This window comes from Castanea sativa, chromosome 10, assembly GCF_040712315.1.
Source record: "Castanea sativa cultivar Marrone di Chiusa Pesio chromosome 10, ASM4071231v1".
NCBI lineage: Eukaryota > Viridiplantae > Streptophyta > Magnoliopsida > Fagales > Fagaceae > Castanea > Castanea sativa.
In genome coordinates, this window is record NC_134022.1 from 21,024,799 (window position 1) to 21,037,483 (window position 12,685).

General features: G+C 33.4%; 1 pseudogene; it reads left to right on the plus strand.

The window, feature by feature from the left end:
* Positions 1 to 278: 278 nt before the first annotated feature.
* On the plus strand, positions 279 to 1,671 carry LOC142613088 (uncharacterized; annotated as a pseudogene).
* The last annotated feature ends 11,014 nt before the right edge of the window (positions 1,672 to 12,685 follow it).

Genomic DNA, 12,685 nt, shown 5'->3' on the forward strand with positions numbered 1-12,685 from the left:
AAATACTTCAGTAAGGTGCTCCTAGAGTACTTATTACTTAAGAACACATCCACTGCAAGGTGCTCTTAAGATAAGTTGTCTTTGAGTCTACTTAGGGGTTTTTTTTCATAGACTAACTAATGGCAGTCATGACAATTAGGTAGATACTTTTGTGGGCTTTTGTTGTGTGATAGATACTTATTTTGATTTATCTAGTTATTATTTTTTTTAAATGTTTAATAATTTTATTTATTGTGATTTATTTAATTTATTGCTATAATATTTTAGTTGTTATTCCTATGGATTACAATGATTATATTGATAATAGTGATGAAGATCATTCTTTTGATGTGGAAAACGATGAATACGATGATGAGAAATTATATGATCTTGCTATTGCTGGATGTCATGTTGCAGTGACATATTATATGAAATATATGGATAAACAACCTTGTAGAGATTCTAAACAAACTGGCTATATGTGGTTGATGGATTGTTTGACGGGTAATGAAACGAAATGTTATGAAATGTTTAGAATGAAGCCACATGTTTTCCTTCAATTGTGTAATGTTTTACAACATACATATGGACTTCACCACACAAGGCATATTAGGCTCGAAGAGTCAATAGGTATGTGTTTAATGATACTTGGACAAGGAGCTTGTTATAGGATGGTTCAAGAAAGATTTTAACATTCTAGTAAGACTATACACAAACATTTTCATAGAGTTCTGGAATGCCTTAACATAATGTCAATGGATATCCTCAAGCCTTTTGACCCTACATTTAGTGTAGTTCCAAGACATATACAGAAGAATCCATTGTACATGCCACACTTTCAGGTATTCATTTCATACATTCTAATTTGTTTCTAATATTTGTTAGGATTATTTCCTAATTAAGTAAATAAAATTTATATTCTATTTTAGGACTGCATTGATGCCATTGACGGTACACATATTCAAGTTGTTGTTGGAGACGACAAGAAAGCTCTATATAATAATAGAAAGGGTGTGACATCTTTTAGTGTGATGGTAGCAAGCGATTTCGATTTACTTTTCACATTTGTTATGGTTGGATATGAGGGTGCAACACATGATACATGTATTTTCTTAGATGCTATCCGTCGACAATCTGTCAACTTTCCAAAACCACCATCAGATATATAATATTTTTATATATTAAATATGTATGAAGGATATTATTTATGTACATCTTACATTTTTTTTTTCTTTTACTAGGAAAATATTATCTAGTTGATGTTGGATACCCCTTAAGGAAAGGATATTTGCCACCTTATAAGGGACAGATGTATCATCTTTTAGATTTTTGACGAGCTGGTTGAGGGAATCACATGGAAGAGAGGTTTAATTATGTTCACTCATCACTTAGAAGTACAATTGAGCGAACTTTTGGAGTGTGGAAGAATAAATGGAAAATTTTGAAGCAAATGCCATCTTATGACATTAAGCACCAAAGAAACATTATAGTTGCTATTTGTGTTTTGCATAATTTTATTAGAAAACATGATAGGGAAGATGAGGGATTCAATTGGGATGAACATGACTTGGACAGACCAAGAAGCAATAGTAGTGGAGAAGGTAGTAGTAGATAGGCAAATGTTGAAAATATACAAGATGAGGAGATGAAATTGTTCGTGACAAAATAGCTCAATCCATTTGTGGGTTGTAAACAATATTTTTATTATTTCTGTTTTGGTGTTTTTGTTTTAATTTTTCGAATAAGAACTTTTTTATTATTATAATGGATTGTCTAGTATTGATATTGTTGGCAATTAACATTTTAATATAATTATTTTCCTAATCATTTTAATATCTTTTTCTTGATGAATTATTTTTAATATTTTAAATTTGATAAACTTCTCTCCATGAATTTCAACAACAAAAACATCATTATTGTTGTTATTATTAATGTAATTGTTAAGCTTAATTACATATTTTCAACAAAAAAAAAACACTAATCATAGGAAAAATGACAATATAACCTTCAAAAAATAATTAAGTCATTTTTTGGAATTTACACTCAAAACAGCTATTTTTAAAACAACTTATCCAAATGCTTAATATGGCTATAAAAATAGAAAATGCATATTTTCACATTTTTACCGAACACTTATTTGTGGTTTTTAAAATGAAGTTTTCAAAACTCACAATTTAAAAACGTTAGTTTTTAAAAGGCATATTTTGAAACAACTTGTACAAACAGCCCAACTAATTTTTCTTGAAAACACTAATTTCTTGAAAACAAAAAAGGCCCAACCAATTTTTTCACCCGTGCATCTAATAAAAATCATAAGAAGAGTTATGCTAATCGGCCCAACCACTAATTTATTGAGATCAAAATCGGCCCAATCAATGTTTTTCCAGACGTACATCTAATAAAAACCAATGGTCTAAATTCTAAAATACAAACATTTCATATATGTGTTGAGATTCCAGCCAAATTGGTACGTAGGAGACTTACCTAAAAAAAAAAAAGAGAGGCTAAAGTCTCTTTGAATATATATGGGTAAAGTCTCCTCTTTCAACAGGAAAAAAAAAACACCAATTTTTTTTTATTGAATAAAATATTTAAAGTTAAAATTCTATCTACACCCCAAAACAAAAAAAAAGAAGGTATTTTTTGACACTTTTGACCTTGCTATAAAAGTCAGATTTTTTTTTTTTTTTTTTTTTTTTTTTTGGGATTGTATTAAAAGGTGTTCTTATTTATATGGAGGATTATTCATATAGAATTTTTTTTCCCTATTAATATTTTTTGGGGGCAAATTATAGAATTCAACCTGAAGTTTATTGAGTGATAGGTTTTGATTTTTGAAATTTCAAATGAGCGCTATTGATTATTGAAGTTTAAAAAATGAGCACCATTAGTATTTTTTTGTTAAATCTCATTAGTGTCATATCTATGTGATTAACAAAGCAATGACATGATGTTTTTTAGGTAACATAAAAAATGTTTTTAATATTAAAAATTACACATAATTATTAACACATAAAAAAGCAAATGACTTGTGATAAACCCAAAACAAACCCGATTCCAATTAAAACCAAACCGAGCCCAGTTCAAACGGTTCTTTCACAAATCAAACTAAACCGTAACCTACCCCCACCTCCACCAAAGAAATCCCAAACATCTCTATCACTAGTATGGTTAGATGACTTAGATCCAGTCACAACAATCCCATTTATTTTATTAAATGGAAGAAGAAGAAAAGCATATAAATAAAACATCATTTTTATTGATATGAATGAAATATACATTTTATTGAAAATAACTACGACATTACATGAATTTGGCCCTAAATTAAAATCTAGGGAGAAGTTAAATTCGAAATACATACTCAGGGAGACAATTTCTTTTGTCATGAATATGACACCTATAATTTGTTGCGAAAGTATAATAAAAATGTTTTGTGTGTAGCACTTTTAGTATAAGAAACCACACACAAGAATACCAGAAAAGACAAATATCAAGATCCATCAGGAATATAAAGGGAGGAGCTGCAACTAGATAAATATATTTGCATGGAAGATAGACAGGAAAAAGTAAGAATGGAAATAGAATACAAGCCCTTTAAATAGCCAATGTTATCAGTTCTCAACATTTTCCTTTGCTTAATAAGTAATCAGGTTTCTTGCTCATCCTCCATTCATATTTCAATTATTAGTTATACCACGAATTAGACTACTAGACTATAAGAATTTTTAATTTCTTACAGAGGAATCATATATTCAAAACCAATAAATTTTCCAATAACTAGGCGAATTTGATTAAGATATTATAATGGCTTGAAGTTGGATAATTGTTTTTTTTTTCTTTTCAAATTTAAGCAACTTATGTAGAAGCCATGTGGAGAGTATAACCCCTACCCCCTACCCCCTCTTCCCTGCCCAAAAAAAAAAAATAAAAAGAAGAAGAGGAGACTTTAATTAGTGTTTTTTTTTTTTGGTCACTCCCCTTAATAATTTTATTTCCAATAAAAGATTAAATTAATGGTTAAAGGTAAGCATGATTTTTGTGGGTTCCAGTTAGCTCAGCTAGTAAAGTCTTTAATGGTTGTATAAGAGATCTGAGGTTCTATTCCCGCCTATACCAAAAACTGATTGGTGTCTTGGTCTAATAATAAAAAACTATTATCAGGAGCGGACGCCATATGTTGAAACTATCTAAAAAAAAAGATAGGCATGATTTTTTTACAAATCTGCTCCAACGGTAGAGCTGCAACCCATAAACCTAAAAATGTATTGGGCCATGTGGTACCATTATGCCTGCCGAACCTTTACTAAACCTGCAACAATAATTCTAGTTCAATAATACTGCTAGTCTAACTAAAGTATAATATACTACAGTAATCAAGACTGAAGCACTGATATACAAGAACAAGAATTCACTCCTACCAGTTAAAATTTCAACAGCACTAATTGAGGCCTGTTGTGATTTATCCATAGCTTCTTCCAAAAACAAATCAAGAGGAAGCCAAAGTGCATAGTCCCATTAACTTGATTTGCAGAAGATATTGGAGAATAAAATAAAAAAGGCACCGCAGAGTTTACACTAAAACTTAATATCATATGTAGAGGTGAGACTAAAGCCTAAAATCCAGATATTCAAGAAAAAAAAAGGTGGGGGGGGGGGGGGGGGGGGGGGGGGGCGTTGTTACAAAACAAAAGATCATTGAGTTCTACAAGAAACATGTTAGTTGTGGCTATCATGCAGTTCAACTAAAGCCATAGGACATATAATTGGATATCTGAAGCATATCTTGTTAATTTCAAATCTTGCTGGAACAAGAACGCTAAATGGATCTTGGAAAGGCATCAACCGTGCATTTTTGGCATTCCTTCAGCCAGCCTTCATCATCAACCCATCATGCATATTCAAAAGGTTATTGAGCTGCTATGACCAGTCAATTAACAGCCAACAGCTTTACCACTGAGGTACTGAGGAACAATGAGAGATTAGATATCATAGATTTCAATTCCTGTTCTCATCCCATGACCAATATGAGCACGAAGTTCCCAGAGTTACAGTTATTGTGTTGGATATCAGATTGAAATTGAAGGTTCAACATTCTTTTATTTCTCTGTTTGTTTGATACCTTATTCTTTTGTAAGTGAGAGAAACCTCCTAGAAGAAGACCTTTAACTCTCTCTTTCTCAAAATAATCATAAGCAATATGCAATTGAGAGTAACTTTGGTCATCAGAGTCCATAATCGATAAGGATGCCTTGCTCATTAGAAATAGCTAAACTTACCAGCTTCTATAGTTTAAACTTTATTACTTTAAAAGACTCAAGTAATATATTCTGTCTTGTGTAGCACTTCTTCACTTATTTGATTTTCTTTCATGAGATTTATTGAATTGAGAATCTTATACTCATAAATTCCAGATTCATACATATTGTTTTCTTCAAACTCTGTGTATAAAAAAAAATATATTAATTTTATTATATTTTAAAGGTGGTAGTATAGGTATTTAGTACAAATCTTTGAGAGTTATGAACTGATGCTGAAAATCATATGCACTCCTACACATACAGAAAAATTTATGATGGCGACCATCAACATTACAGTAATTAGTGATTGCAAGCATTTACATTGGCACACTAAAAAAATGTTTGCAAAACATTACACTACAACATTGAATTAGAAGAAAAGATGCCACACAAAATTTATAGATGACAAAAGACCAACTTAAATCATGTCTAGCAGGATCAATGCGATTGCATATGACCATTAGAACAAGTTCACTGAGTTATCCTTTCTCAGAAGCTTCCTCAATTTCCAGCATATAGGACAGTTAATCAATAGTTACAATTATCCTAAAAGAACAGTTTGACTTAGATTACCACTCAAAATGCTACATGCTACAAAGGATGTATGATGATGGACAGCAATGAAATGGGATGTCATTAGATATAAGACATAAATATTTGCTTAGTAATGAAACAAAAAGAAGCCAAAATAAGAAAACAGAAAGGGCTTTTACTTTTCAGAAGGATTTTTATCAACCTGTATGTGTAGAAAACCAGTTTTTAGAAATGAACACATTCTCATAATTTTAACGCCTCAATCACTTGACAGAATATGCCATTTATGAGGTCATGGCTTTGATAATGTATATTCTAATTACCTCTACCACAGTACCACTTCTTCAGCCGCTCTGATGAAGCTTGAAACTAGTCTCTGTAATTTTCTGACATCTTTTTCTGGATACCCTTTCAAGCGTATGCCAATTTAACAATTCTCTTCAACCTTTCTTTTACCTCTTCTTCCTCTTCCTGTTGACGTCTTCTATGCAGTTCCTTTGTCTTAACCCACTACTTGGCATTCCTAACCTAGTGAAGGTTAATGCCAGCTTTCCATATAGTGTATTTCAGAGATATCACATGAATTCAACATAACAAACTTGTAGATTTTATATTCAGGCAACATATATACAGAATGCACATGGTCTCCCAATACTCATAAATCACTAAATCAGGACATGGACGACAGAGCTGGATCAATGATCCATAAAATTGAGGGATTGATCGTAATCTGAACAAAAAAAAGCTATAATCTAGTTAATTTACTAAGTATTTGGAGCTACAGTATTTAATACATAAAATTTAATTTTGGAGGACATAGACAACGCAACAATATTTTGAAATAAATTTTCTTAATTCATAATATTTATAAAACAAAAATTTCTTAATCTGTAATAGGTGATTGTGAAAAGAGCTTCACTTTTAGCTCGCATGTCAATTGGAATTCAGGAAACATAAACGCTCAGATTGCTCAATTTGTAAGCTACAGCTATAAGGATGTTACACAAAGCACTTTGAATTGACCGAGAGTGAGACAACCTTAACATAAGCTATTATGATATTTTTCATGGTAACAGAGATTCCAGTGTAACATCATGATGTAATGTTGCGAACATAAATTTCAAATGTGGCATTACTGTCGGAACTCAACCTTATATATGAAACATGTCTTCGCAAGGTACAAAATGAATGCAACCCACAAATTTCCTATGGTTTATATTGTATAAGAAAAATCAAAATCATGACTCTAAGTCAGGACTAATTCTAGGTATCAGCTCGAAAACAAATCAATAAGGCCCACTCTAATGAATTCAGAAAAAAATTGGTGAATCATCAAATAAAGTCGGTCATCTAGCTAGCTCCATTGCACGTACATTTACAGTAAATAAATAGAACACCTTTAACAAGACCCAATCGTCTTGCGTTTTCATGGCAATTTTTTTTCCTGGTATCTTCCTTCATCCAAAAAAGTCAATCTCTACTTTGTGGAAAACTTGTACTTGTACAGGACTGAAAAAAGAAAGAAGAGACAGAAATTGGAAAGCGAAAAAAAGAGAACCGGTTCTTGTTCCTTTGCACGCACTTTAGTTTAGGGCAGCGCAATGTTACTACCTCAATTCGATTTGTGTGTTGCAACCATGACTCTTTTTTTGTTTTTTTTGTTTTAATCAACCCCGATAGATATATGAATATGATGATGTCTTCGTTAGTACTAGTTTTCGTGGGGCAGAATCAGATACCTGCACAAACTTTACAAGCCATCTCTTTTGCCGTTTTTTACTTTAAAAGGATTAATGCCTATAAAGATGACATTAACGGGCCTGAGTTGTTGAAGGCAATTGAGACATCAAGGATTGCAGTTGTGGTACGTGTTCTTGATAAAGAAAAAACTACGCTACTTCGGATTGGTGCTTGGAGGAGCTGGAGAAGATGGATCAGATATATATATATATATATATATATATATATATATATATATTTTTTTTTTTTTTTTTTTTTTTTGACTACGCTTCAATTGCTGAATTGAGCCACATCACTGGTCACGATATTACCCTTTTTTTTTTAAAAAAAATTTCTTATATATATTTTTAAACATTTTCTCATTTAAAATGACTTAAAACTCTATTATTTAAAAATTAAAATGTCTTTTAACCATTATTTTTATTATTAATTTTCTAAAACACTCCCTCCCTTTTATCTCTTCATCTTCCCATTACTTTCTAATTTCTACCTTGATATCATTATTTCTCTACCTTCTTTATCTTCTTTTATTTTAACTCTTTTTATTCTCAACATCTTACTATAAATTTGACATTTTCATAATTTTCTCACACACAAAATGTTACTTCTTTCTCTCTATCTCTCAATTTGTTTTTCATTTTTTGTTTGATTTTTTTTATTGCATCCATACTTTAATTTGATGAATTTTTGTGTTAATTAGAATTCTACTTTGGGTTGATATAATTTAGTTTTGTATTTTAAATTATTCTCTTTAATTTAATATTATCTCACTGCATTATACATATAGTATATAATAATGAAATGTTATTATATTATTCTTTTGATGTTTATTCCTATATATTTTATTTTTACTCTTTTTTCTTGTTATCTTATTTTATTTAACATTTAAATTCAGTCACATCCTCCATACTATTATATTATACAACACAAATCAAGAAAATGGCTAGACACAAATCTGCCTTCCTTTGTCATACATTGGGGGAATCAAAATATTTGTGTGATAAAAGGTCATATAATTTATAATTTAGATAGCACTCTTTGAATGTGTCTAGGCCTATAGATTAAGCAATTTGTAGACTTAAGAGGATATTGAGAATTGACTTTTTGAATTAAGACTAAAAAAATATGGACTATTATATATCATTTAGATAAAAAAAAAATATATATCATAGATACATTCATTTTTTTGTGCCACAAATTTAAATCACACAATCTTAATAAGTTTATATTATGTGTTAGTATCGTCTTTACTTCTTCTTCTTCTTCTGAATAATATTATGTATAATCTTTGAAGGATGCCAACAATATTGATCTTATGGGAAAAGTTACATAAAATATTGAGAAAGTTTTATATTACAATTTACTAAAAATGCTTTTTAAATAGTTAAATCTTTCTATTTTTCATATCACTAACGTGTTTTATAGCTACCACATGTGGCAACTTAAGTCTTAATATTCTTAAGTTGTTTCGGCAAAAAGAAAAAAAATTAAAAAGGTTGTCACAAAAGAGGAGTTCATGTAAAGTTTTTTTGAATGAATAATCTGTTTTGTAAGGCCACCAAACTTGATAATTTGCAAATAATGGAATCACTCACAATAATATTTACACAGTTATATAGTTCCAGCTAAAGCAATCGAGCATACTTTTAGTCTTCAAAAAACACATATCTACTAGTGGTTAAATGTTCATTTTGGGTAGTTTTAACTTTTCATATAATTTTACCTTTACATATTTATCTATTTTAATTTAGATTAAAAAAAAAACTTCAATTCAAATATTTATAAGTAAACAATGAAATAATGATTCATGCATAATCATATATATATATATATATATATATTATCTATACATATTTGTAAGATCACAATTTGCACCCAAACCCAAAAGTAAGAATGTGATAGGCTCAAAAAGCCCAATACAGTGAAATTTGTTGAGAGTGGGCTTGAAATCTAGATTATAATGATGTTAAATAACAAAAATGATGGGCTAGATTGCAACATTATACACATTGGATTGTTTATGTAACAGAGATTGTCCTCGGATTTAAGCCGAGGATGCTGGATCTTATCTTTCATTCTTTCAAAGACAGATTACAATTATTGACACTAATGTGCACAATGTTTTCTCTCTTTTTCTTGATCTCCCTTTTCTTAATGTCCCCTCCTTTTATATCATACTTCTTCTTCTCTCCATCCTCCACGTACTGATCAGATTATTAGTTTAGATACTTGTCCCATCAGCCCATCCCTGAAGCCTTTAGAGGCAGTTATAAGGCTGAACCCTGATGCTCAGACATCACTTCCCCATTAATGCTGCCAGAGAAGTAGCTGCAAAGCATTCAATGTGGTAGTAACAGCTTTATCTTAGATATTTCATAGCCCTTCTTCTTATCTCGTGCATCCACCATGTCTACCCTTACTTATAGGATCTCTTAGAATATCGCCTTTGGACATCGGGCAATCCTTTCCTACCTCGGCTATGTAAAGCCGAGGACATACTCTTCCTCGGACCACCTTCTTGGACAACCTTATTCTGATCTCGCCTTTTTATTCGTCAGCACTGCCTCTTGGGCTGATATTCCCACATCCTTGGGCCATTCAGTATCCTCGGATTGGGCCTCTAACCCAACACATATTCCTAGGCCCATTGACCCCACAATAGCCCTTCGAGATTCTCATTTCTACCACCTCGGGAGGAAAAGAGGATCTCAACATTTGCAACCGTCAATTTGTATTTGCCACACATCTTCCCTAACAGTGATGGTGTCCCTTGAACTGCCCATTGTTCATTCCTAACGCTTCGGCTTGCAGAGCTTTCCCTTATTAAATTCTAACAGCTTTTTGTCCCCCACGTTCGACGATGCGATGCACATCCAACAGCTGAGGATTGTATAGGAACATAGGCGGGAGTTCTCCCGCTTTAGAATTCTCGTTGATATAAATACCATCAATTTAATCCAACTTTCTCACTTCAACACTCATACAACGAACTTGCTAACTCTCTCAACCTACACGTGCTCTCACGATTTCCAAGAACTTTGTCCGAGGAAGCTTTTCTTATTAGTGTAAGTCTTTTTAAACCCCTTCTTTTATTCCCTTTTGCACTTTTTTCTCTTTTCTGTATCTCGGTCTCCTCGGCTTATTCATCCCTTCTTTTATTTCTCAATATCTTCAACCTTTTCCTAGAAATGGGTAGATTCGCTTCCTTAGTAGATTCCGAAAAAAAAATAGAACAATTTAAGGCTTTGTATAGGATTCTACCGGGGGTATCCATTACATATTGTAAGGAAGGGGAGTGACATGAGAAAAGGTGAACAGGAGAGGTAGTAATCCTGATGATCACTTTCATAGAGGGAGGGATGAAAATCCCAATGGGGACGGTTACTAGGGACTACCTTAGGGCCTTTAGATTAGCACCTACCCAGTGCACCCCAAATATGATTAGGACTTTGGGTTCTGTAGATGAACTAAATGAAAAGATGGGTCTAGGGCTCACACATCACGACATGAATTGGATTTACAATCTCCACCACCTAAAAGGGCAGACGTATTATTTAAAATCTAGGTACCCCTAGGTTAGACTAAGCCAATGCCTCCCTGAATCCAACAAGGGTATGAAAAAAGACTTCTTGATCATATCAAGAGATTGGCACGATGGCCTCCCCTGTCCGACAAGGGAAGGGGAAACAGGTGAGGCTCTGGGTTTAGATGAACTACTCAAAATCACCCTTTCTTCTTCTTTTCTAATTTGAGTTTATGTAAAAACATTTGCTTGATTTAATCTTGCTTTTCTTGAAGATTTTGCAGACCCACACGCAGCTATTCACTACTTCGATCTTGTCAACCATGAAAAATTGGACAAAATATTGAAGGCTGAAGTGTTCGTGCACACATATAACCAACTCCGAGCAGCACATTTGATCCTTGGTTACGATCCTATCTCCAAAGCTTTCCAGGCACCGAAGTGCGTGATTAGAGCGAAAGACCCACGCTTACACCAAATAAGCGTTGCTGCGAAAGGCTTCCTTTTACCTGTGGGTGCTCCTATTTCTCAAGGCACCCTTGTCACACAACCCATACCTGACACTATTCCCCTGATTCCTCTTCCAACCCAACACACAGCTGGTGAGGCGACCTCTTCGCAACCCATCATAAAGGAAGAGGAAGAAATTGTGGAAGTTTCAGATTCCAATGACAAATTTGAAGTTTTCAACCAACCCCCTTCTTTGGAAAACCCAATTGGTGACCTCGACACTTCATCTTCAGGTCCAACAAGTCATCCACAAGGAGAAACTATTAGCCCTGACTTAATAGGAATTCAACGCAAACCCAGGCAGAACCTCAGAGACCTAATGGAGGCCTAGGTGGGGAATCAAGAGCCTGAAAAGCCTGCTCAAACCAAACATCCCCAAACCAAGGATAAAGGCCCAAAGAAGTCTTCTCAGCCTAAACTCCCTCCTCCCCCACTTATACAATCTCAACACGTTGACCAGGTTGATCATAAGAGAAAGAGGGATCAGCATAAGGGGAAAGATGTGATTGGGGGAGGGAAAAGCCTCCTTCCCAAGGATGTGGAGCCTGAAAGGGGAGTTAAACAAGCTTGCACAACACAGACGAGGCCAGAAAAAAGGACCAAGATCCAGGAGCTTGTGTCTGCCCCAATTTGGGCTCCACCAATGACCATGGATGATCATGCGGTTACCGCTGACTTTTCCATCAGCAGTTCTAACACAAGAACAGGTGCTTGTGTGGCAGACGCGTTAGAACAAGTTCTTCTACTGCCTGAGGACATGAACGAGCTAAGGCAGATAAGGAAGCAAGATGTCTTTATGACATTAAAAAATGAGCTTACTATGGTAAAAATCTCATTTAACTGTTACTCATTTCATTTTTTGTTGCACTTAGGTTTTTGGCTTTGACCATATCCCTTTGCTCCACTCTATTACTGTGTATGGACTGTCCAATCTGCTTATAGGGCTGAAGAGATTGTCATTAGCCCTTACAAAGCCTTAAGGATGAGGAAACAAGGCGCGACAATGCCCAGAAGATCCTTGAAATAAGCGACAAAAAGCTACATGAGGTTACTGCCCAATTGAACAAGGCAGAAAGTGACAAAATGAGCACCGAGCCAACTT